Source organism: Macrotis lagotis, chromosome 1, assembly GCF_037893015.1.
Source record: "Macrotis lagotis isolate mMagLag1 chromosome 1, bilby.v1.9.chrom.fasta, whole genome shotgun sequence".
In the NCBI taxonomy this organism is placed as follows: domain Eukaryota; kingdom Metazoa; phylum Chordata; class Mammalia; order Peramelemorphia; family Peramelidae; genus Macrotis; species Macrotis lagotis.
In genome coordinates this window covers 227,030,504-227,057,844 of record NC_133658.1, presented here as the reverse complement: position 1 = coordinate 227,057,844, position 27,341 = coordinate 227,030,504, and the positions used below count along the sequence as shown (strand labels likewise).

General features: G+C 35.6%; 1 protein-coding gene and 1 long non-coding RNA gene across 5 annotated transcripts in view; both read right to left on the bottom strand.

Annotated features, from left to right (window-relative positions):
* The window catches only part of LOC141504593 (uncharacterized), a 47,349-nt gene extending 20,097 nt beyond the window's left edge, over positions 1-27,252 (bottom strand). The window contains exon 1 of the long non-coding RNA XR_012473427.1: positions 1-27,252. This exon is cut by the window's left edge and continues 4,742 nt beyond it. This is a non-coding gene — a long non-coding RNA (uncharacterized LOC141504593).
* CRIM1 (cysteine rich transmembrane BMP regulator 1) overlaps positions 1-27,341 on the bottom strand; it is a 241,272-nt gene that overhangs the window by 213,314 nt on the left and 617 nt on the right. The gene's annotated exons all lie outside the window — the stretch shown is intronic.

The window sequence follows — 27,341 nt, the reverse complement described above, 5'->3', positions numbered from 1 at the left end:
TACTTTGCCTCACTAGGCTTCAATTCCTTACCTATAAAAGGAAGAAATGAACTAGATAAGCTCTAAGATACCTTTTAGCTCTAAAACTATTAACTCTACGGGAAGAGTCTTCATCTTCTCTTTGGCAGCCTTATGAACTCCTCAGAATAATATTTTCAAATGCACAAAGTAAACTATATAGATTTATAAAGAAAATGAATTATATTGAAATGTAATTGTCAAAATATTAAAAACAAATTCACAGATGGGTTAAAAGCCCATACTCTAGAAAGTGCTCATTATTACTCAGAACCAATGTTCAATCTGATTTCATTATGCATCAAAAGGATCTTAATTTCAATACGCAATACAATTTCAATACAACTTTAGTTGAATAAATTAATGAGAGAATTCTTCCCTCAAGATAAAACCTTTATATCAATTAAATAATTTGCTGGTTTCAGTGAGGATTCTCATACCTTATAGAAAGACCCCCCAAAAAAAATCCCTCAAAAATTCTATTGTTAATTTGTTGAAAGGAGATGATTTACCTCACTTATCAAAAACTACAAAGGTACAAGACATCCTTTTGCTTTGAAACATTTGATTAAATATACCTCTGTTTGGATAAAATAAAAGCTGCCTAAAATACTTCCCCTTCTGGGTGGCTAACTAATCTTAATAATGATAATTTCTCTCTATTGGAGTAAAAACCAATTAATTATACCAATCAGGAGAACAAATTTTCTGAATAATTGAATGTTCTGATTAGCTGATAGCTAATATAGATCATACTTGAAATGCATATTTTCAAATAATTGGAACGAAATAAAACACAAGTCTTAAATTTCACTGAACATAATTTAATCATTCATTGATGAATCAAAAAAAGACTTAAGGATTTAGTGTCTAAGCATTCATACATATCACACTTCAAAAAAAGTCTGGTTACTTAAATTCTAAATAATAGATATCTCCAATATCCATTATTAGTTTGAGATAAAATGATTCACCTTTTTTTTTTTAAAATGTAAGTACAAAATTTTCTAAAGAGAGGAGGGAAATACTTTAGGGTGCATCACTTAATCTGGACTTCACCTCCATGAAATCTTGATTTGAATTATGTTTTGGAATTTGGATCTTTCAGAGAACAACTTTTTTTTTTTTTTGATTTTTGCAAGGCAAATTGAGTTAAGTAGCTTGCCCAAGGCCACACAGCTAGGTAATTATTAAGTGTCTGAGACCGGATTTGAACCCAGGTACTCCTGACTCCAAGGCCGGTGCTTTATCCACTACGCCACCTAGCCGCCCCTCAGAGAACAACTCTTAAATAACAAGGACATTGCAGGGGGAAAAAAATTTCAGCATGATTAAACTAATCTTTCCCCACCTTAATCAATGTCTTAACTGATTCCTGGACCTCAGTTTCTTAATCTATAAAATGGTTTATTTATATATGGAAAACAATTAAAATTGTTAGATAAAACACTTCATAACAATGAGATATTAATCTCAGAGAATTCAAATTAATCTCAGAGAAAATATCTATTCCTTTCTTGTATGGCTAGTTAGATTCCTTTTTCTTACAAAACAAATCTCAGATATAATAATCTGCTAAACTCTGAAATTATGATGACTCTATATAGTGAGTTTGCTATTAGAAAAACAATGTCTCCAGAGTCTTTCTTAACATTTATGGTACACATATGATATTGCTCAGTGGACAAAACAGAGAAGGATATTACCAGTCACCAAAAGATTTTGAGACATTCCTCATACAAAGGTCCATGGAAAACATTTAAGTGGACTGAGTTATCTTCTCTATTGGGTTTCAGACCACAAAGGGGGCCCAGCAGAAGGAGAGATTACAAAGATTTAAGAATCCAGTCATCTTCTTGCTGCCACGGTTTATGTGCTCTAAATTATCATAAGATTGCATTGACTCTCCCTTCAAATTTTAAATGGATTCAAATATTTCTCCCTTTGGACTAAACATAGGTAAGGTCTCAACCTTACTTTAAGTGGTCCTGGAAAGAAAGAGGGAAATAGAGAGTGATGAAATTCTTTGGAAAGAAGCATATTACACCTGTTTAATTTATCCAATACTAGAAACCTTATGAATAAACTAGGACTGTGATTTGGCAGCAGCATACAGAGTTGCCTGGGAAACAGAAAATCAACAAACAGGGACAGGGCAGCAGGAAGGGAATTTAGATAACACCTTTCTGAATGACTGTTAAAAAGGAGTAGTTCTCTTCCTTTGGGGGAAGTCACTTTCTCACATGCCACTAAACTGAAATTAATCTTTATAATATGGAAAATCCTAAAGAAAATCTATATTAGTCTTTTTTTAATGCTCTGCCTTCTCCAATCAATTTAATGTTCTATCTTTTCCAAAGAAAGACCTACATAATAGGTTTTTCCATAAGCAAATTTAAGGAAATACAGCCACAGGTGGCACATTAGGTAAAATTCAAAGGATGGCTGTGAAGTGTCAGAATTATAGAGAGCTATAGAGTTCAGGCAGTTAGGTGCCACAGTGGACAGAGTGCTAGACCTGGAGTCATGAAGATCCAAGTTCAAATCCAACCTTGTATACCACATGATCTTGAGCAAGTCATTTATACCATCTGCTTTGGTTTCCTCTTCTATAAAATGGCGATGATGATAATAGCACCTGTATCAGGACTGTTGTGAGGATAAAATGATACAGTATTTGTAGAGTGCCTTGCTAACCTTAAAATAGTTCTACATGCTAATAGAGTTTTTCTCAAATGGTGCCTCATCACAGAATCACAAGATTTGAGAATCCAAAAAATACCTCAAGCTGCCATCTAGTCCAATTTCTTCATGAAAGGAACTCCCAATATAACATTATGGACAAACTGCTGTACAGTCTCTGCTTAAGAAAGTACAGGAACCCAGTACCACTTCAGAAAGTCATTTGTCTTTTTTGAACAACTCTACTTATTATCAAATTTTCCCTGACTAAATCTGTCTTTTTGCAGGTTCTACCTAATTTCATTTACTGTGTATTCATCTTTACACCCACTGATGTATATATTCTGTCTTCCCTTCTAGAATGCAAACTCCTGAGGGTGGGAACTGTTTTTAATAAGTTATTTATATATTGTTTACTAAAGGATCAGGCACTGGTCTGAGGTAAAATTATTATCTCATTTAATCTTTTCAACAACCCTTTACAGAAGAGGAAACTGAGGCAAAGAGATTAAGTGACTTGCCTAAGATCACACAGTTAGTGTCTGAGGCTAGATTTGAATTTGGGTCTTTCTGACTCTAGCCTAACACTCTACTCACTGCACCACATAGCTGTCTTTTTTTTTTTTTAGGTTTTTGCAAGGCAAATGGGGTTAAGTGGCTTGCCCCAAGTCCACACAACTAGGTAATTATTAAGTATCTGAGACTGGATTTGAACCCAGGTACTCCTGACTCCAAGGCCGGTGCTTTATCCACTATGCCACCTAGCTGCCCCCCACTACGCCACCTAGCCACCCCCCACTACGCCACCTAGCCACCCCAGTAGCTGTCTTTTTCTTTGGATCACTAGTACTTAGCATGGTAACCTAGTTTCTTATAAGCACTTAATAAATAATTGCAACTTATTTGCATATAACATAGACTCAAGACCCTTCAATATCCTGACTGGCCTTCTCAGGTTACTCTGTAGCTTAACAACTTCCTTCTTAAACTGTGGTGCTCAGAGCTGAACTCACCTGTGCCCCAGAGAAGGGTCAGATGAAGGTAGAGTAGAAGAATGAGACACTCACCCTCCCTATAGAGTCCAAGATCATATTAAGTTGGACTTTTTTTTTTGGCTGCTCCATCATATTGATGATTCATATTGAGCTTGCAGTCTACAAAAATCTACAGATCTTTTTTTCAAAGACCATTACCTAATCATTTCTCACCCATCTTGTACTTGTGAAGTTGATTTTTCTTTTGTACCTAAGTACATTTATCACTATTGAATTTCATCTCATTCAATTCTGTCCAATGATCTTGCTTGCCATGATACTTTTGTCTCCATGGTATGGGTATGACATAAGTCCTCAAAAAGGTATGACAGCTTCAGAAGGTTCTACCAGGCTCTCTTTGTACTGTTTTCATCTGCAGGCCATATTTAGTCTGACTGAAGCCATGATTCTGTATTCTAAAGAACACTCTAGCTAAGTGGCTCATTTCTCATGAATTCTTTGGTCACAGGAAAATGTGATGAATTGCAATATGTACCCTAGAGTTAGGGCAGCCAGGTGGCACTGTGGATAGAGTAGGACCTGAAGTCAGAAAGACCAAATAAATCCTCAGATATTTACTAGCTGTTTGATCCTAGACAAGTCACTTAATCCTGTTTGCTTCAGTTTCCTCAGTTGTAAAATGAATTGGAGAAGACATTGGGAAAACCTCCAGTTTCTTTGCCAAATAAATCCCAAATGAGATCACAAGGAGCCTAAAATGACTGAAAGACCACCACCACTGGAGGGAGCACATCCATGGATTAAAGATCTATAAAAATATTCATTAATACTGAGAATGAGCACTGATATCTTTCTGTTGGAAGTCACAAATACAACATGAATATAATGTTTTAAGATTGCTTACAATACCTCATTTGAGTTTCACAGTAGCCTTATCAGCTAAGCATTACAAGTTATTATGATATCCATTTTACTAAGGATAAGGATAAGGAAGTTAAATCTCAGAAAGTTTAAGTGACTTGTTTATGGTCTGATAACTAGTAAATGATGGAGATGGGGATTTGACCCAAGTTAACACTTTTCCACTAAGCCATGATGCCTCCCTCAATAGCAGCTAATTTCATCAACAATAGATGGCAGTAATAAAATATCAGTACTACTATTTAGGAGCTCTGTCATCAAGGAAGAGAAAAAAACAAATTAATTTTAGTAAGAAATAAGAACAAAACTAATTTTCTAGAATCCTAGATTGTTTATGAATATGCATGAATGTATATTTATGTAGTCATAATACATTCATCCATATATTTGTGGAGATAATACATAGAACTTGGTTTGATAGTTCACTATGCTCCATAGAGGATAAGGTTTTTTTCTTCAAACTCACAAAATTTGACCTTTTTCTTTGTGCTAGTATGGATGTTGCATCTCTTTTATAACTCTCTTAATCTGGATTCTTTTTTTTTCTTTAGGTTTTTGCAAGGCAAATGGAGTTAAGTGGCTTGCCCAAAGTCACACAGCCAGGTAATTATTAAGTGTCTGAGGCAGGATTTGAACTCAGGTACTCCTGACTCCAGGGCCAGTGCTCTATCCACTGTGCCACCTAGCCACCCCTAACTCTCTTAATCTAAGGATACTTTGGGAGCCTAGGTGAAACTGTGAATAGAGTAACAAGTTTGGAATCTGGAAGACATCTTCCTGAGTTTAAATGCCTCAAACACTAACTAGCTATGGTATCTTGGACAAGTAAGTCACTAAACCCTGTTTTGCTGGAAAAGCAAAAATGGCAAACCATTCCTTTAGTGGGCTGACTGAAAGACTGAAAATAATATTGCTGCAAAATGCCTTACAGCTAGGTCAGCTCTATACCCTCTTTTTTTTAAATGCTGAAATAGGTGCAGTTAATCAAGAAGGTAGTGTTTATCTACTCCAGTGATCTCATTGTAGTCCACCACCACAGGAAAAAGAACTGAAAGGGAGTGAGGATCATTAAAAGGGCAATTCTGAAGAAAAGGGTGGATATTAGGTACCCCACCCAGACACAAGACTCCTTCAGAAGATCTAACTTAAACTCCTCTTTAGGATTTTGTTTGTTTGTTTGTTTTGTACTTAGGTCTAAGGGCTGCTATAGCAGCAAGGAAGATTCCCAAGTGGTTTTTTATGCCTGGGTTAAAATCACTAGTGGTTTTCTTTCTATAAAGCACAGCTAATTCAAGTTGACTCTAGTACTTCTATATAAAAACAAACTAAGAAGGAGTTGATTTAGATCTAAAGGGGATCTCAGAGGTTACTTATGGAGTCCAAATCCTCTCAAGGTGCAGATGAAGTAACTGAAATCCAGAAAAGGGGGCAACTACGTGGCATATTGGATAGAGCACTGGCCCAGGAGTCAGGAGGATGTGGGTTCAAATCTTACTCAGACACTTAATAATAACCTAGCTATGTGACCTTGGGCAAGTCACTTAACCCCCATTGCCTTGCAAAAAAACAAAAGGCTTCCAGAGAAGGTACATGAAATTGTGAAGGTCAAACTGCAAATTTTTATTAAACACCAACTATGTGACAGATACTGTGCTAGGCTCTGGCAATACAAATACATTAAATAATCCCAAGCACATCTTAACAGACTGTTAAGTGGTGGAGTTAGGATTTTAACTCAATTCCTCTGATTCCAGATTCAGCAGGCTTTCCCCAACATCTTACTCTGTATGTGCCAGGTGCTCCAAGCATAATATTTACATGGAAGATTTATGACATTTTAGTAACATTTAGCCACTAAGTGGTATTTTTCCACAGTTTTTAATACTGCTGGGCAAACAAACTCCATGATAATGAAAGAAGGTGAGAAAGAATGAGAGGAGATAGAAGAGACCTTTAATGAGTGAAAGGCAGTTTGGAATCATGACAAAAGCACAGGTTTGAGTCCCAGCTCTGCCATTCTATATCTGTGGGACCATGAACAAGTCTCTTTCCCTTTTTGGGACCCAGTTTCCTAATCTGTAAAGGGAGGGACTTTGACTAGATGATTCCTAAGTTTCTTTTCAATCCATGATATGGAAGTGCTCCATGGACAGTTCTACTCTAACACTTTAAGCATCCTTCTTTCACTGGTATGGACATTTCCCTCCCAAAAAGTCAAGAGGCATTTATTAAGCACCTACTATGTACCAGACACTATGCTGTGGATATAAAAAAAAAAGGCAGAAATTGTCCTTACTAGGACCTTACCCTCTAATGAGGGAGGCAACAGCAAACCAATATGTACAAATATACAAGATATATTGGAGATAATCACAAAGGCACCCAAGTCTATTACACCATTTTACAAATTAGTAGTAAATGGTCTTCATGAGTCACTCTAGCAAAAAAAAAAGTACCACCCCACAGCCAAGATGGTGAAAAACTTCTCCAAACATTGCTAGCAGTGTCTTCAGATGGCAGAAATATGTTTTTATATTCCAAGCCTTTACTGTTCAGTAGTGCTAGTCAGAGACTGCATTCTACTGGCACTGTCTTGAGCACCCAGAGTCACCTCTCTACTAGGACATAATGAAGTAGTTCTAGAATGTCATTATACAAACATTTAAATGGAAGCTGGGGACAAGAGGGGAATGATAAAAACCCTAAGGGGAATTGGCTTTCTGGCCTCAAGAAATATTTTACTTAGAATTCACTTTCCAGCTAGCTAACTCTGAATTATCTGTTATTGGTGTTTTAAAGATAAAGTGAAGTGATATAATGACTGACACCTTCACTAAATCCACCCTTTTCCCCTACAGAAGATTTAAAAGATTTTGGAAAATGTTCTGTCTTGGGCTGCTGGGCTGGTACCCAGCTGTCATATTATCAGAGTCAACAGTTGCAATCAGGGCTGGCATAAGCTTCCTAAAATTGGGGGCAATCCAGAAAACATGTATTTCAAAAGAGGACTGGCAGACCAAAGTGAGGACTGCTCTTAGTACTTGAGATCAGTTACAAGAAAATTATGTCTTTGGAAATTAATGTGGATAGTTTCTTGTGTCAGTAGGAAACTTCTATCATCTTTTTTACCCCCAAGTTCTGGTATACTGTAAGATCCTTGAGGACAGGAGATGTTTTTGTTTTCTCTTGGTTATCTCTTGGATATCTGTAACACCTAAGATAAGTACTGAAGACAGTCAGCACTTAGTAAATATTTGATTAACTGCTTGATTCACAAAGTCTTTGTGTGGACCTTTGAATGTCTTGTTTCATACATTTATAATTTATAGGTTGTATCTAGTCTATATGGAAGTAAGAAAGGCTTAATCTTAAAGAAAACTTTAAAAATTAAAAATTAAGGTACTTTTGAACTCATGATTGGTCCTTTTCCATAAGACCCAGAACTGAATGAGAATGGTATTTCTGTATTGCCTGATGACCAAAAAAAGTCCCAACCACTTGATATAAAAAAAAAAATTCCAGTTTCCAGTGGCAAGGTATTAATCTGAATAAAATCCAAATCAGAATTCTGTTTCCCTAAATTCATCATCTAATGGTTTTTCTTGACTTCCTGCTCAGACCTTTGCAAAGCATTCTTATGACATACAGTAATAAGACTTCCACCTTAAAAGATGAATGTTTCAGGAATTTCCTGTCTCACAGAGGCGTTACAGTGAAATTCTTTAGGGCACTTTGAGATGATTGGAAACACCAAATATTTTTTGCTGTCTTGTTCTCAGAGCATATTTTAGGAATGTCAAATTAATCTGAGTAGAAATATATATTCATTAAGATTAATGAATAATACTATAACTTCTGTTAGGTTTAGAATTTGTGACTATGCTATCATTATTAAGCATTTATGTAGTCAATTGAAACATGTTTACAAAGCAATTCATAATAGTTTATTAGTTATTACTCACAACAACTCTGTCACCATAGTACCTTAAGAATTCAATGCAACAAACTCCTGGTAGTGAGGGGGAAGTTGCCACCCACCAAGATTCCTATAAGCAGATAAGAAATGAACATTGAAAGTGGAGACTTCTTCAACACAAGTGGGAAGAAGTTCAAATGAAGAGTCTAAGTATATCTTTTAAATCGCCTCCCCTCAACTTTACAATCTAAAATTCAAAAGTTAGTCCATTACACAACAACTGTAATAAATCTCAAAAGAATGTATAGAGAGGGGGAAAAAACTCCCCTATAAATGAATTGCTTTTGAGGGTAAAAATTTTCTTTAGCTACTTAGTTATTTCAATAAGTAAAATAATGAGGAGTTCGTTTTCCAGATAATCCAAAAATCAAAGGTCTCTCCATTTAACATTTATTCCTAGACCTATAACTTTAAGAATCTATCTTAAAGACAAAGTCCTGAACCCTGATCTAGCTCTCAAAGATTTGGTTTCAGGAGACCATTGATTCAAAAGGTAAGGGGAGGTTCACTAGGTGTGCCTCTAATTGTGTGAAAGCAACACTTGTAACCCATAGATGTGTCTACTAACAGCAAAAACTAAAACTGTGCCTTAAGTTAAAAAAAAAAGTCTGAGAGCCATTGTACCAGACAATGGAATGAAGAACTTGAGCCAACTTTCACTCCTCTTTTTGGTTCTCTTTTTTATGTTCTGACTACTCAATTTGAACTAGCATTAGAAAATCTACTACCTTTGGGTTGAGACAATATCATAGAAGTTAGCATCTTATTTTCATTCACAAACTGGGTTTCAGGAGTGACAATGACTTGGTCTCCCTGGCTTCAATTAATTCCCAATCCTTCCTTCATGTAGCTGCCAAAGTTATTACCTCAAGGGCCATGTTACTCCCTTCCTTGATAAACTCCAATCTTTTCCTCTTGCCTCTAGGATAAAAATATATTCTCTTCTCTGTATGACTTTTAAAGCCTTCTGCAACACCTGGCTCCAACAAATGCAAAGACAACATTAAACTTCATTACAAAAGGAAAAAAAAATCACATGTATAGTTTGTTCCCTGTCTGACCCAAGTTCAAAACATGGGCAAGATTAAAAAAAAACAAAACCAACTTTAATTTCCAATATTAAATCTTTAAAAGTTTTACTTAGATTTTTATTTGAATTTTCCACTTGTGTCTTAAATCTTTTCTTTCAGCAGTCCTTTCTCACTTTTGTAACATTATCATACCTTAATTCCCTCCCCACATTCTACAGTCTGATCAAATTGATCTTCTTGCTGTTCTTAACATACAGCATTCCATCTCCTGTATCCATTCCATTGCATACCATGCCCTTCTTTATCTTAGTTTTTAGAATCCCTTGTTTCCTTTAAAACTCAATTAAATGGTCACCTTATAAAAAACTTTTCCTTATCCTTGGATTATCTTGAATTAATTTGATATATATTTATATACATGTACATATAGGTTCCCCCAGAAGAATTTAAATTTTTTGAGGGCAGGGATCGTTTCATTTTTGTCTTTCTGTATCCAACACCTATCACAGTGCCTAGCACACTGCTGAAGTTTAATAAATGTTTTTTAAATGATTAACTGATTTCTACTAAGGAATTATAGAGAATAAACCATTAGTGTTATCAAAAGAAGTCAGAATTGGTAAGGGAAATATATCTTTTCCCCTTCTTAAAGACAAGAACATAAAAACTTACCATATGTTGTTCAAATTCATGTTCCTCTCACATACCATACAAAGCTCTGCATTATTGTATATGATTGTGTGTTCATAGTTTAAAATCTAAATGTATACATAACATCCTATATGTATCCAACTATATAAGTTCAATACCTTACATGCAATTTTTGTTAGTATGTTTAAGATATGTTTAAAGAATAATGCTAAACCATACATTCTTTTCATCTTTCCATAGCATCTAGTACAATGGTCCAACAGTTGACACACAAATGTTATTAAATTCTTCCCACAAAATACTTTGCAAAAATACTTTCATCATTTCTCCCAAAGACAATATTGACTCTTCTCCCTATAGAGAGCTTCCTAATTCATGACATTTGTCTTCCTCATTCTTAAAAGTTCCATATTCCTAATTCTACTACTTCCTTTCTAATTTCATCCATAATTTGGACCAAGAGTCATGCTAAGATATGTACCTACTTTACTTTTAATTATGAAAACAATAACCAATAAAAATCCTCTCTCCAGGACACCAAAAAACCAATTATTTCTTTAGCAAGAAAAATGTGAAGAGTTTGCAAACACTCCCAGTAATGAGGCAAGTTGCAGCTTAAAATATAATACTTAGATGAAATTGTCCAGTTTCAGTAATAGAGACAACTAATCATCTTAAAGCTTTTTATGGAATAAAGCTTGAGAAGTCATTTTTAGAGTTTCTCAGCCTATAAAATGTATATTGTGCTGCTGACCTCTCTTATAGTCCAGGTAAAGACTATAAGCATACCTATGAAGTGTTATCAACAGACTACAAAGTACTGTGATCTATGTAAAGCCTTTAACCATACATACATACATACGTACATACACACACATAGACTGAGACAAAGATAATTTCCTTAAAAAAGAGTAATTACATAATTTATTCTGGGTCTGACCCAATACTATGACAAGAGCAAAAAGTTGCCTTCATTCAGATCCTCTATTGTTAATGGTTTTTGGAGACACGGGGGGGGGGGGGGGGGCGGCGGGGGGGGAATAGAGAGATGAAGAACCTGCGATTTCATTGGCATCTGGAACACCCAATGAGGAAACTTCTCCTGATCTGCAATTTATTGCTATCAGGGAGTTGCCAGGTAAACTGAGAGTCATTTGTCACACAGCTAGTTTGCATCTATGGCTGCATTTGAATCGGGATTGTTTGTGTCTATGAAGGAGCACTCTGTCCATTATGCCAGGCTACTTCTCACTGTTGGGATTACAATATGGTTTTGATGCCCTGGACACACCTGCTCTGCTAGGTTGACTACCACTACTTTATAAATATCCTAGTTTCATACACTTTGGCTACTTTAAGACCCATAGAGTCATACTTTATGATGTCAGAGAGGAGGGGCAGATGCACCCTGGTGTTCTGGTAAATGTTATGTACTCATACCCACCCTCCTCCACCATCCTGCCACTGGAAGGGGCTACTTATGATAGACAAACAGATGGCAAAGTCCTTTTCTGTGGGTGTTTTTTAAAGCCTTCCCGCTTCAGTGTTACCAGCGCCTGTGCATGACTGTGCTGGGAAGAATGTAGAGGCCAATGGAAAGACTGCTGCAGAGCAGTTCTCTGAAATGGTTTTCAGGGCACTTGATATCCAGCAAGCATGGGGGTCATGGAAAGGATTTGCCACTACAGAGATTGTGCCAAAAGAACAAAGCAAGGGCACTGAAGAAACAACCTGGGCAGAGAGGTAGCTCTAGCCTTCCCAAATGGAATCTAATGACAGCAAGTCCCTTCAGTTTTTTTCACTGCACAAAAGTGTTTCTTGCACAATCATTCAGGCATTTCTCACAACTTTTCAAGGTTACAATACTAATATTTCATACAAACAGGAAGAAACCCAAATGAAGACTTCTTTCTACACCCAAAAGGAGAGCTAAAAGTGAGAACTCATCCTTAGGTAAAGGGTCAATGAGTAACTGACGCCTTCCATCCATCCCCTCTATGGCCATTTCAGACAGTCATGACTATTAGCTGCCCAGAATCTTCATTAGGGAAGAGGGCACATATTTGTCAGTATATTTGCATGCATGACCATGCAACAGAATTTGGTCTTGCTAAAATTCAAAACATAAGACTTGAAATAGACAGTGATGTAGTATATTACTAATCATAAAAAAATGGAAATGTGTCCAAAGAATGGTTATTAGTAAACTATAACAATGTTAAAGATTGGAGTAAAGTCTTTTTTAAAAAAAAATATCACTTTGGGGCGGCTAGGTGGCGCAGTGGATAGAGCACTGGCCCTAGAGTCAGGAGTACCTGAGTTCAAATGCGACCTCAGACACTTAATAATTACCTAGCTGTGTAGCTTTGGGCAAGCCACTTAACCCCATTATCTTGCAAAAAACCTAAAAATATACATATGCATATACATATATATATATGTATATATATATATATATCACTTTGCTGGGAGGAAAAGTGAAATATTCAGAAAAAAATGGTCTTTATGCTAAAATTAATTCATACTGATCAGAATGGGGGCAAATTGGTTTGAGTTAAGAGACTGGAGGAATCTACTCCACCATTCAGGATTTCAATTTCCTTATTTGTACTTCCTCATGCCCCTCCAATTCTAAATCCTAAAATCCTATATAGAAATTTGTTAGTGAGCTTTCCACTCAAAGGACTTACTAATAAGAGTGCAACTGGAATTAATTAGTCTCTTATTGCAATGTATTTGTACCTAGAAAAAGTCATGCTCACCAAATGTAATTTCTGTAATACAAAGTAAAATCACGTTAAGTCACCTAAGAAAATTAAGGAATAACACATATTACATCCTTCGCTACCATAAATTTACATGACCCTAAACTTATTCACTGTTATGTGGTTGGAGAGCATAAAGGGCAAAAGTAGCATTTCTAGATACTTATGGGTAATTATCCATACACTACTCTAAAAAACAATAATTTCCATATACATAGTAATTTAGGGTTTAGAGTGCTTTACTCACCACTGTTAGAAGAAGCTACAGGTGAAATATTATTATTCAAATTTTACAAATCAGGCAACTGAAACATAAGTTCTCACAGCTAGTTAAGGGGCAGGGTGGAATTTGAACTCACATCTTGAGACTCCAAAAGCAATTCTCTTTAAATGAAGATTTAAATCCCACTTCACTGTTAGACCTATTATCCTCTCTCTCAGAGAGAAGGGAGTGAGAACCACTAGTCATTTTCCAGTAGCTATTGCAATACCCTTACAGCAGAAAATAGAGTTGTTGCAATCAGGAAATTTGTCTGCAGTCCCCAATTTTCAAATGGACATGTGATCTTATCAATTTGAAAATTCTCTCCATAATTCAGATCACAACCTGTCCATCATGTACAACTCACTCCATATGCTGGAGTCTTTCCTTACTTTCTCTCAACAATATAGGGGTACCAGTGGATCACTTTGGCCTGTCTATTATCCTTATTGTTTTGTGACCAATCCAACTTTCTTTCTTTCATGCAATTCTTAGAAAGCATTCATTATTTGTTACATATTGCAGTCAACTTATACTCTCATACATGTGGCCTTTCCACTGATTTTTCTGTGAAACTCAATTCTTTGAAGGCAGGGATGATTCTGTTTTACTACCATGCAGAAACACATGTTAAAATGTTTGAATTACAAAGATAGAATTTTGCTATTAAAGAAAGTTTGGGTCAGTAAAAGTGCTTTCAAACTTCCCCAAAACAATCTAGTTCCTTTTTTTCCTCCCTTTTCAACTCTGGGCTCAGCTCACTGTCCATCTGTTCAATCACCCTCTGATAATAATCATCAGGCATAAAGTAGGGAGATGTACACTTGCCAAAATTATTCTCCATGGGAATGGAAGAGATCCAGACCAAAGTCTAGGTCAAGGGGAGAGCTCCTTGTGATTGGTGAAGTCTTCCAGATGGTCCTGTTTTCAGATGACAATGTTGTGACTGTATCAAAGCCCTAAGATATTATAGAGCCTCCTAGAAGGAGTATTCACTTGAAGGAGCTTGGTCTATCCATTCATACTGAAAAGATCAAATGGATGAAGAAAGTCTATTGGCCAGATTTCATTGTGCATATAAATGGATATCCTTTAGAGACTGTCCAACATTGTGGATATTTGAGGACAGACAACACAAATTGTTACAGCATGTCTCTTTAAATTCATTCCACTCTTCTTAAACTGCTTGCCCAGTGTCTGGTGGGAAACTCCCTGGCAAGTGAAAACAGCAGCAAAGGTAAAAGAATGTTGAGAATTTGGCTGCTGCCTGCAGTATTAGGATGAGCAGCAATTACTCAACTGTCTCTACTGTCAGAGACAGAAATGAGCATGTGAGTTTGGGCAAGTTTTAGCCTGTTTACTTCATTCAGGCTTCCCTCTCTGCAGTATTTGTCACCTACCTGCCTCACAACCACATTGATTAATAAGAGAAATAAGGAATCTGAGAAAATAGTAAGGATGGTTTCTACACATTTAGCAGCCCAAAACAGAGGTATATATTCTTCCTTGAATTCATACCAGGGCATGAAGTTAAGATTGTTTCTAGATATCATTTAGTTAAACATCTTCTATATGATAACCATGTTTTTGGTAGTCTTAGTTATTTCATATGAAATATAATTAAGGGATAAAGTAATATATTCCCATGAATCAGGAATTCTTAATCTGATAGCCATGAACTTTTAAAATATCTTTATAATTGTAATTTCATATAACTGATTTCCTTTGTAATCCTAAATGTTTTATGCTTTTAAAGACACTATATTCAGAAAGGCTTTGATTTTGGCTTCACAGACTTCCCAGAAGGTCCATGTCACAAAGAAGGTGAAGGACCTCTGTCTAATGTGTGTAGAGATTTTGCAAAACTTAAAATATGATACCAATGCCAGTAATTATTACTAAAACTCCTTTCCTTTACTCTATTCAACTGAAACTAATGCCCACAATTCCATGTCCCCAAGGATCAAAACTATGACAGCTGGAAAGAACATAAGATTTCACCTACTCCAAAATTCTTATTCGAGACATGAAGCTAAAGTAGAAAAGTACTTTGCTCAGAGTCAATAGTTGATAACCATCCTGTGGGTACTGAACCCATGTTTCCTGACTATTGCACCCAAATTCTCTCCTCTACCTTATGCTGCTTATTTGCAGTTAAGAGATAATATTTAACCCTTTCCTAGTACTTCTATCACTGGAAGGGACCCTCAAGTAAACATCTGATCAAGTCCTCTACCATCAAGTATTTCCTTTCTTCATTTTCATTTGGGAGATGAGACACCTGAGTTCAAGAAGTTAAGTGATTTGCTCAATGCCAAGCAGTAAGTGAATCAAAGGAAGCTGGCATCTGTGGTTTTCTGTACCTTCCCTTCAGTCAATAAATAAACATTTATTATATATAATTTAGTGTATATGTAAGTGCTCACTTTGTGCCTCTTCAGAAATCTTCCTTCAACTACAACATGCTATGGATGTTCTAAGATCCTTAAGTAGAGAAACTTAGCTATATGTCTACAATATTCACCCCTTTTTACTAAAATACTTGGAGAATTTCTGGACTTGTGTTTACAATATAGATGCTGGTGACCCAATCACCAGAGTATGCATAAAATGCAGAAATTTGGGTTCAATATATGAGCATCTAAGGGTTAAAAGCAGAAAACATACCTTTTGTTGTCTAACCATATCTAAATCACTGGCAAATCCATTTGCTTCTTCCTTGAGAACATCTTTATAAAATCAATCTGCCTTAATCCTACTGTAAATGCTTTACTTACCTTTAGAGAAGAACACAGTATGGGTCCCATCAATGGTGATGGCATGGGGCAGTCCAGTGGATTTTCTTTGAAAGTTTTTAAATTTAGGGTTTGACAAGATTATAGAATCTCCTGTCAGTGCAGGATTATAAGTATAAACTCCTACTGGAGAAACACCATGTGTTCTGAATGTTCAGTTAAAATTTCTAGCACATTATAAGCACTTGGTTATTCCAACTCATTTGAACAAAGTTTAGTTCAGGTCATACTTCCTCCATGGAGCTCTGCCTTAAATCATCAGCTCCTGTAGTTTCTTAAAGACAGGTGTTGCACCTCTCTAATCTGGAGATTCTTTTCTTTTTATCATGGCTGTGAAATGTTTGTGAAATGCTTGCAGTCTTTGTATGGTAAGCTAAATAAGTTACCTCTTGCAGACAGGGACTAAGTGGACTCAGGTTTCATCTATCCCTGCCAGAAATTCCTTTCTGTTTTGAATCTGAGATGTTTGTTTATATTTTTTTGTTTTCAAATGCTAAATAAAATGGGCTCAGTTTCTTGTTACAGCCTACATCTTTTTTTTAACCTCACTATAGCCAGAAGTTGACTACTATAGAACTAATACAAATAAAGAAATTTTTAAAAAACAGAAATATCTCAAAATTCTCCTCCCTTTTTAATAGCTAAGAAGAAAAAATCTTATTTAAAAGGACATTAACAAACCAAATAATGTAATTAATGTTTTTTCTACCTTTACAGATCAATAAGTGTATCAAAGATAAGTTACAAAATTCAAGTGCTTTTTTTAGATTTGACTTATAAATACAGATATACAAATATATATATATATATGCATATATATACACACATATGTAATTAAAAATAAAGCTCATAAATTTTAAGGAAAATGGGATAGCTGTTGCCTCTCTTGTGGTAAAAGTTTAAATTTGTTGCTAAATTTTGGTTGTACCTAGGTAGTAGTCAATAAAGCCCTGGGTCTGGAGTCAGGAAGACCCGAGTTCAAATTTGAAGTTAGACACTAACTAGTTATGGCCCCTAGACAAGTCACTTATCATGTTTTCTCAGTTTCCTTATCTGTAAAATGAGATGGAGAAGTAAATGACAAACTCCAGTACTTTCTTTTGCCAAGAAAACCCCAAATGGAGACATGAAGAGTCAAAAATGACTGAACATCAGTTATAGTAACATGCACTAGAGAAATTCTTTTTAAAAAAATTATTTATCTTTATTTAAGGCAATAGGGTTAAGTGACTTACCCAAGGTCACGCAGCTAGGCAATTATTAAGTGTCTGAATTCAGATTTGAACTCAGGTCCTTCTGACTCCAGGGCCCATGTTCTACCCACTGCACCATCTTGTTAACCCCCACTAGAGAAATTCTTAAATATTCAGGACTTATTACAAAATAATAAACAATGAGTTCTGAACAATGGGGCCAGCACTATATTCTTTAAGTACTAAATTCTAGTCCTTCATACCCAATATGATGCCATGGATTTCTATGGTGCTTATTTACAGACAGGATGATAAAATCACTATTAGGAGTTTGCTGCCCACATCTTCAAAAATGGGAATACACCTTTAGGAGATACTAAAAAGAATTACTAATACTGTGATTCCTGGTCATCATCCTATTTGTGAGGTTTACTTTGACTTAGAAGAGATATAACTCATTGCTTCAGTAAACCTATATGACAAGTACTAAAAACCAATTGAACACTGACTGCTTCTGTTTCTTTACTCTAGTGAACACTATACCTTGTAATGTACAGTCTAAAATATCTCCATTATTTCAAAAAGGGTCAGAAAAGTTTTAAACAATATGAAATTTATATTTAATAAATGCATGTGAATATGTAATATATATATATATATATATATATATATATACATATATATAATCTAATGAACACAATCAGAGAACTGGTCATAATAAAAACAACCTACATGCATGTGACACTGGGATTTACAAAACATTTTACCACAACAAATCTCGAAAGTAGGTAGTACTAATAATCATTATTAGGTAAAATAATGGTACGTCTTCCACTAAACTAGATTTGGAAACAGAGGAGCCAAGTTTGAATCCCCAATTCTGTTTATTCCTTACATGACTTTGTATGAATCACACCCTCCATGGGCTGCATTTTCCACATTTGTCAAATGAAAGGCTTGATAACACATCTAGCTTTGTTCTTATGATTTTCATTTTATGGATGATGAAATTTAGACTTTTTATATCCAGGTTTACTAACTCAAATTCTAGCATTCTTTCCATTCATAGTTTGTAGCCACCATCAGAGTTATTTTATATTTGACACTAACGAACCAATGGAAGTATTTTTTCATTATGGCTTTGCTTGAATAGTATTCTCAGGATTTTTCAAGTCATTCTTTGATATAACTTCAGATGTTGATTTTATTAACGATAATAATAGCTAATATGTATATAACAGCATTTTAAAGTTTGTAAACAGTTTAAAATAGATCATCTCATTTGACCAATTGTAGAAGACACCATTATCCCTATTTTATAAATTAGGAAACTGAAGCAAAGAGAGATCCATTTGCCAGGGACATACAGCTAGTACATGAGAAAGGATTTGAACTCAAGTCTTCCTCATTCTAAAGACTAGAAGTTAATCTACTAAATAATTTATTTGCCTTTCATCTGTAAGGATCAAGTTTTGTTTTAGAAGGTATAGTTTGCATACTTTTATATGTGGGGAAGGGGAAGAACAATCTTTTAAAGTGTATATACTTGACTAAGAATATGAAAATGGAAGAGGAGGGAAAAGGAAGAGGAAGACAGAAAAAGAAGGGGGAAAGTATGAGGCTAGAATAGGCTGAATCTTTTGATTTGCATGTATTTCAAAGTCTGTGATAACTGGCTTCATTGTTATTAGATGTGAAGATTCAGGGATTGGAGATGAATGTTGGTAGAATAGGTCCCTACTTGGTCACTACTGTGTCAGACCAGTTTGATTAGAGTAGTTTAGCTGCCAAGGGTGACAGATCACTGAAGGGGTCTATCACAATAGTACCAGGTCAGCTATCAGGGTACAATGAGGCAGGTACAGAATCCCTCTGCAACTTTTTCTAAAAGAAAATGAGAGGGAATGCTACAAGCTTTAGGAAGTGTAAGTAATTCTCAAAATAAAAAGTTAGCCCACAAAGTTAAATATAGGCCTTCACAAGAATATGACAAAGAGTATCCTAATGCTGAGTAACTCCAAATTTCTCCACCTAAATTTTATTCCAAAACTCTCCTTTGGGTATAAAGATGAATTTGGGTTCTAGAAGACTACACTGAAAAGTCAATTATCCAATTTGTTGAACATTAAAGAGAATAAGGGAAATAAGTCTGGTTAACTCTCTAGAAGTATATTCTACCCAAGTAGCTATTGCATTCATTTTGATGGAACTGAAAATTTGTTTCCCATTAAGAAAGGCTTCATGGTTTTGGTCTTTTTTTGAAAGTGTATTTTTCTTTTTTACTTTGGGGCTCAGAATATAATTTCATAAATTAAATATTACATTGACGATAGCCTTAATTACTTCTGTTCATAACTAATAAAGTATTCCCTCCAGGTACCTGAGTGCTAAAGAAGTAGCAAAAGAATAATAATAATTAGTGGGTAGAAGAATACATAAAATTAAAAAGAATTTTAGGAGTATTATCTCAATGATAATTCTGTTGCATCATTTGCTCTCTCAGAAAAAAAAAAGTCCTAAAATTATAACCACCCTTTTGAACTACAATTCAAATTTTTTTTTTAGGTTTTTGCAAGGCAAATGGGGTTAAGTGGCTTGCCCAAGGCCCCATAGCTAGGTAATTATTAAGTGTCTGAGACCGGATCTGAACCCAGGTACTCCTGACTCCAGGGCCGGTGTTTAACAATAAAAAAATTTCTTATTTGTCAGTAAAACCATGGTTTGATCTACATTTTATAAAATTTCTTAAAGATAGACAGGGTTCTCCTCTACCTTGCATCCCTCAAATTACTCTATCCCAAAGAGAAACTGTACTCCTCTAAGTTCCCATGACAATAATTCTTCATATAATTCATTTAGCAAACACATGTTGTCATGACATGACTTACGACTACTGTCAAGAACTATTGAGTTTTTAAAAATTGCTAACAGTTTATTTCTTCTCTTTTTATTTTTATTAGAGTGTAAGTAAACTCTTTGAAGATAAGAACTATGTCTTAAACCTGTACACTGCCTAGGACTGCCTCCAGGCTCCCTCTTTTCTATAATGGAACTATCACGCAATTTTCTTACTGCATACCTCTGATCCTTCTCAATCTTAGTTTGTAAATATCATTTAGTGTACATGTAAATATATATATATATATATATATATATATATATATATGGATATATATAGATATATTTTTGTGTATGTGTATACACACATATATGTAGTTTTATTCTCCTCCATTATAACCTATGCTTGTGGAGGGCAAGGATTGTGAATTTTTCTTTGCATCAACAAACTGGATCACCAGGTGCGCTGATTAATTGATACTAATGAACTTCCTATTAAAAAACTTTCAGCGCTTCCCCACCGATTTAAGTTTGTTGTTGTTGAGTAATTTTTGTTCAATTCTTAGGGACCCCATTTGGGGTTTTCTTAGCAAAGATACTAGAATGTTTTGCTATTTCCTTCACCAATTCGTTTTACAAATTAAGAACTGAGGCAAACAGGGTTAAGTGACTTGTTCAGGAACTTACAGTTAATGAGTGTCTGAGACCAGATTTGGATTCTGAAAGGTAAGTCTTTCTGACTCCAGGCCTGGCACTCTACCCATTGTGCCACCTACCTTTGTCTCCTTATTTCTGGGAGCTATGCTTCTCTTAATACAGCCCAAGATCATATTATTGGGTTGTTAGGGGTTTTTTTTTTGTTGTTGCTGTTGTTTGATTTTTTTGGCCTGACAATTCACACCAGTGATTCATAGTGTGCATGCAATCCACTAAGCTACCCCCTCACCCAGATCCTTCTCAGAAATACTTTTTTTTTTGTACTCTAAGTACAAGACTTTATATTTATCCCTACTGAATTTCATCAGATAAGATTCAGTTTAATGCTATGGTCTTTCAAAGTTTTGGATACCGACTGACTATTCTGGATAACATCCATTGATTTAGCTATTCCTCCCATATCAGAGTCATATACAAATTTGATTAGACTTTCTATGCCTTTGCCCACACTGTATTGATAACAATGTTAAAAATCAAAGTCCCAAGTATAAATCCCTCAGGATTCAAGCCATTAACAACTATACTTTGAATGCAGCCACTCAAACATTTTTGAATCCATTTCATAATATTATCATATAATCCATACATCTCCATCTTCTCCACAAGAATCATATAGGATACTTCATCAAAAACTTTAGAAAAATAAAGGTAAACACTATCCCAGAAATATTCTAATATATTAGTCCTAAAATCCTCTAAAAAGAAGAAATTGAGATTAATCTGATAAGACCTTGATTAAACCATAATGTTTGTCCTTCTTTCTTGAAGAGACCATGACATCAGGGAGATGGTACCATGACAAGCACATGAATTAGATTTGAGTGAGGGAGTGCTATGCTAAGTTACCAGTCTCACTTTCTTCTTCAGAGTCATAATAACATGCAGCAGCCAGATATGAATCAAGACAACTAGAGATGGTCCTGGAATCGAGGCAATTGGAATTAAGTGACTTGCCCAAGGTCACACAGTAAGTATCCAAGAAGTCCTGTGCTCCTGGCTACAAGGTCAAAGCTCTAAGGGTGATGTACATTTTGTAAATTCTCTGCAAAAGTTTCACAATTCCGTAATTCTCATATACTTAATTCATATACATTCATTTACCTGAGTCATCATTTTAATAAAGTAAATATATAGGAAGCATAATAGATGATATTACTAAATACTTGCTACAACCGGACATGTTGACTATAGAGTTTAATGGTTTTTCCAGACAATTTTCCTTATAAATCTAGGTAATCTGCAATTTATAATTACACTGCTTTCCAAGTGTTTATGGATCAATTGTTGTGGCTGTTAAATTGCTTTAGTGAGTGAATGCATTGAACAATTATTTTTTCTTTCAGGAAATTTGAAATTTGTTTAATTTTTTATTACAATGTTTTAAGTGCTTCGATTTTTCCAAGACATGGAATTGATGTTTCAGTAGCTTGGTAGTCCTTTGTACATTAATACACACAAGTGAAGGTCACTCAGTCCTGATGATTTGTATATGTTTTACAAGAAGTCCCCAGTGTTTTGTCAATATTTACTTTTGGAAGAACTAATTATTTCCTTATTTACTTATATTTGTTTCTCTTCCCACACTACATTAACATAATTTTATTAGATCTTTGTTTGTTTCTCTCTAGAGGCAGATCAGAGATTTCTTTACTGAAAGATCTTAGTGATGAGAATAAAAGACAATAGGTGGCACAGTGGATAGAGCACCAGCCCTGGAGTCAGGAGTACTGGAGTTCAAATCTGGCCTCAGACACTTAATAATTACCTAGCTGTGTGGCCTTCAGCAAGCCACTTAACCCCATTTGCCTTGCAAAAACCTAAAAATAATTAAATAAATAAACAAACAAGCAAATAAATAATGGAGAATAAAAGATACCAGTTGGAAACAAAGTTTGGAGCCTTGGCTTGGGCAATTTCCATAACTGCTAGAAGATTACCAGCTTCCATGCATCCCTTTCAATCTATTACATAAAAATCATCATTACTGCCTTTCTTTGAGGACAAGATCTTAATAAAAATACCTGCCAAAGACTGTAAGATTTCCAGATACTCATATAGCAGTCCTCCTTCACTCAGTCATTTAAAATTTTTCAGGCCTCTGAATTCTTTTCCATCAAAATAATGTAATAGCAATTATGAAAATGTTGGAACAACTTTCTAATCAAAATGTGACTTGTTACTACAACATGATTGAGGCAAAGAGAAGGAGGCTTTGGTCAAGTGTGAAGGCCTTGGAATTCTGCTCCGAAAATCACAATGGGAAGGATAGAGTATTTGTGCTCTTCTTAGGTCTGGAAAGTAATTTTTTTTTTAGATTGCAGAATTTTTTTTCATTGGAGAAATGAATTTGGAGGGGATGGGGCACAGAGTAGACAAACTATTATGCAGCAACTCATTTCATGTCCCTTTGCTAAAGTGAGGTCATAACTATTTTAATTTCCTTATGTGGGAAATTCAAAGCAGAAGAAGCACATGTTCTCAGCCACTCTAACTCCAACCAATACCTGTCCCTCTTCTGCCAGGAGAAGTATAATGTCCTTATTTCTGTTATCTTTAAAGGAAGAAAAAGGTAGATCTACTAAATCTACCAATCCCCTTTATACATTTTCTAATCATGAATCCTTTAACACCAAAAATTCTCTAGAAAATTCAACTTGTATATTCAATCCCAGAACCCAATGAGAGTCTTCTTAGCCATTTATATCCCAAAGTTGCTGTTCTTATTTCCCCAGAAGGGCAATCTTTTTAAGAAACAGGAGCAGTTTTTATATTTTTGCTGTTTTGACCAGACCTGTGATTTGATGAGCGTGAGGAAACTCTTTTCAAATAATGCAGACTGGCATCTGGTAGATAACTTATAGACTTATATATGTGTAGGAGGAATTGAATGGTTAAGAATCCTGTTGATAATTACACAACTCATATGCATCAGACAAAATTCAGAAAAGTCTTCCAGGCATCAAGCTAGGAATTCTACCTTATATGCCACACTGCCTCTTGACAAGCTAGCATATTAAGAGATAAAATAGGAAAACTTAGAAAAAAGGGCTAAAGATGTTATATTACCTTAAGATCTGGAATAAAGGTATTTAGACTGAATTTTAAAATAGGAGCAAATATTTAATATACTTCAAGGAACATCATTTAAAGATGTCTCATTTGAGTTACTGGATTTCAGAGTTGTTGCTTGCCAAGAAAAGCAAAGGTATGACTCATGGTCTTCAAAGAAAAAGATGTGTCAGCGTACATGTATATATATGCATTTAGAAATTCACATGTGTATGCTCTTGTTACCTCTTCTTGTAGTCCTACTTTGATACTTCCTTGTGATGTGATCAATGCTTAGTAGAGTGCTCTAAACATAATAAATGCTAAATGAATTGAACTAGCCAGGGTTACTGGAAAGGCTTCAAGTACAGATGATGATTATCTCTTGTCTGAACACCAACCTAGTTTAGTTAAGAAGTTCATCACCTGAAGTTTGATCACCTGGGTTATAGGGTATGTAATCTACATCAATAACAGAAAAAAAATCTAGTGAAATCCATGATCCATGAAATCCTGAAGGGAACATAAACACATAGGCATGTTTATTTGTATATGTGTATATGTACCTGTAGATATGTTTAGATATATATATATATGAATATTTTTAATTATGATGGAAAAACCTGGAAAACATTTAAAGTAGAAATATCTCTAATAGAACAAATTGAAGAAATTGTTATGTTACTTTTCCTTTTAAAGAAAACTGCTTTTAATTACTCATCCTTTGATTTTCATAGGACCAACTATCCAAGAAAAAGTTTATCTTTAAGATCTAAGGTAAGAAGTTATATTTTTGGTTCTGTCCTTAATTTATACGATCCTGGCCAAGTTACTAAGCCCTATTAGATGATTATTTCTGGTAGATAACTTATGGACTTACATCTAGTGGATAAAAAATACTATATAAAGTAGATGAGAAAGAGTAATTAAAATTATTATGAAGTTGCATATATAGTGCTTTACCTTTCACAGTTCTTTGAAAACAGGAAGCTGAATCATGATAATATTTCTATGTTATAAATAATGTTTTCTTAGTGAAGCTAATGACAATAATAATAATAAAAATCAGATATATTTTAAAGGAGTTTACATTAACAGATACAACCAGTAGGGGTCATTTCAGTGCAAAAATTGCAGCAAAGAAAGATACTAACATGAACAAAGTATATAGGATACTGTTGATGTTGGTTACAATAATTGCTATGCTTCTGCCTGGTGAATATCTGAATAAAACTGGAAATTGAGTGAAACACCTGTCACTGTGGAATTTCCTGCAAAACAACAGAAAAGAAGAGGGGAAAGCAAGTATCATCTGGATAATTGTTAGCACATTAAAGATTTTCTTTCAGTTCTGCACAAAAGAGAATAATAGAACTTCCCTTTCATATTTTTCATCAAAAGAGTGGTAATCAATGAAGTCACTCGAAATGGCTAGTCTTAAAGATGTTTCTAAAACCAATCTGATTAATTCCCACTATCATCTTTGATAGTTTAATTAAATTATATATAACCTGAATCTATATCTTTGTTAACTTTCAGTTTCTTGGATTTGGAAACACAAATGTTTTGTTGCTTTTAAAATTTTAAGAAAGGTTCTGAAGGTTTCAGCTACCTTTAGTAGCTGAAAACAAATCTACTAGAATTAAATCCATTGCTATAGAAGAAGTAATTGAAATCTGATCATGTCAAACAACTCTTTCAGACAGTTTCCATACAAATACCAAATGCATGGGGTGTTACCAGTGGAAATGAAGCTATGTAGAAATTGCATCACTTCAGAGGAATGAAATGCTCACCAGCAACTGCCAAAAGAACTCCATACTGTGACATGGTAAAAAATGTGGCCAAAACATTTGATTACTCTGAAGATTCTCTGTACTCTTCCTTTCCTTCACCAGATTCTGGTGAAAAAAAAACTAAATAAGAACTAGATTTCCAATACCTGTAAAAATTAAAGCCAAAGCAAAAAAAAAAAATCCCTCCCTGAGACTAAAGTAATTTTCCTGTTCAGCCATGATTCCCTAACTTGGCATTTTCTCTGTAGACAAATGGGTAAAGTTGGATCAAGTCCAATAAATATACATGCTGGGTAACAACAAATTAACCCTACTCCAAAAGAAGATGTGTTTTTTTTTATTAGAAGTAAAAACTTTGCTCCTGTCCTGTAGTTGCATTCTGGTAGTACATCTAAATTAAAGTAATCTGAGCTAAATCACTGTCATAAGGGCAACGCTATCTCCTCTAGTCTTGTTCTTTACCATAAAGCATGGCCTCCTTTAGACTTTTTGATCATCATTTCTGCTTCTAGCTTGCAAAATAGAAGATTCTTCTGACTTTCTAGAATTGTCCAGACTTTGTCCAAAAACAAATACAAAGTAAGATGAATCTATATAAATTTATTCTCAAATAAAGGGGGAAATGAGTTTTTTAAATGTTACTATAACCATTTTTGTTTCAAAATTTGGTAAACCACACCTGAACATGAAAGATATTCTGGTAGTCAGTTTTTCCTGGCATTCGGTTTTTAAAAACCCAGTGGCATGATTCTTCCCTCATACCATCTCAGGTGAGCAATGAAGGAAAGTGACAGAAAAAGGGGCTGATTTCCCCTCTTCCCTTCCCATTCCATACCCCAGTCTTCCATAGGCAGGGAGTGAGTCTGAATTTATGACTAATTCAGCAACATCATATCAAATAGCATCATCATCCACAGCTCAAAGGGGATTCCTCTCTTTCCCCCTGTCGTCTGCTTGAACTTCTCTAAGAGGTGCTGCATAGCCAAATAAAATTAACTTTCTCTCCCCCCCTCCCCCTCCTGGGCAGTCTGGTCAACCTTGGAGTCAGAATTTAGGCTGACATCCACTACAGTAGCTCGCCAAACTGAGAAGGCCACCTATGTCAGGCTCAGAACCTAGATGGGGTGTGGGTGGGTTGGGAGCAGTCTAGAAGACAGAATGCTGGCTGAACAAGAGAAGAAACAATCCTTGCTGTCAAAAAAAAAAAACAGAAGAAGAAGAAGAAGAAGTAGCTGGGATCAAAAAGGCAGCAGTTGTCTGGTCTTGAAACCAACAGCGAAGCTGGGCCCCCCGGCTCCCCGATTCGGGCTCCTGGCTCTCCTTTTCCTCGAGGAGAAAGAGGAGCCTTTGACCGTTTTCAAAAGGCAAATAAATGAGTAACTACAGTATGCAACTTCCCAGCGCTGACATATTCGGGAGCTCCAATTGATTTATATGCGCAGGGAGGAAAGGAGGCACACACAAGGAGGAGGCTCGGGTGGCCGGCTCTGCGCCCCGGAGGGCCGGCGCTGCACACTGCGGTATCGGGAGGGTGGGCCGGCAGGAAGGAGGTGGGGACCCGGGCCGCGACTCCCCCCGCCGGCAGCCTCCGCAGTGCCCCCCGGAGCCCAGCCGCACCCCCCGGCTCTTCAATCTGGGGAGAAGCGAGGATCC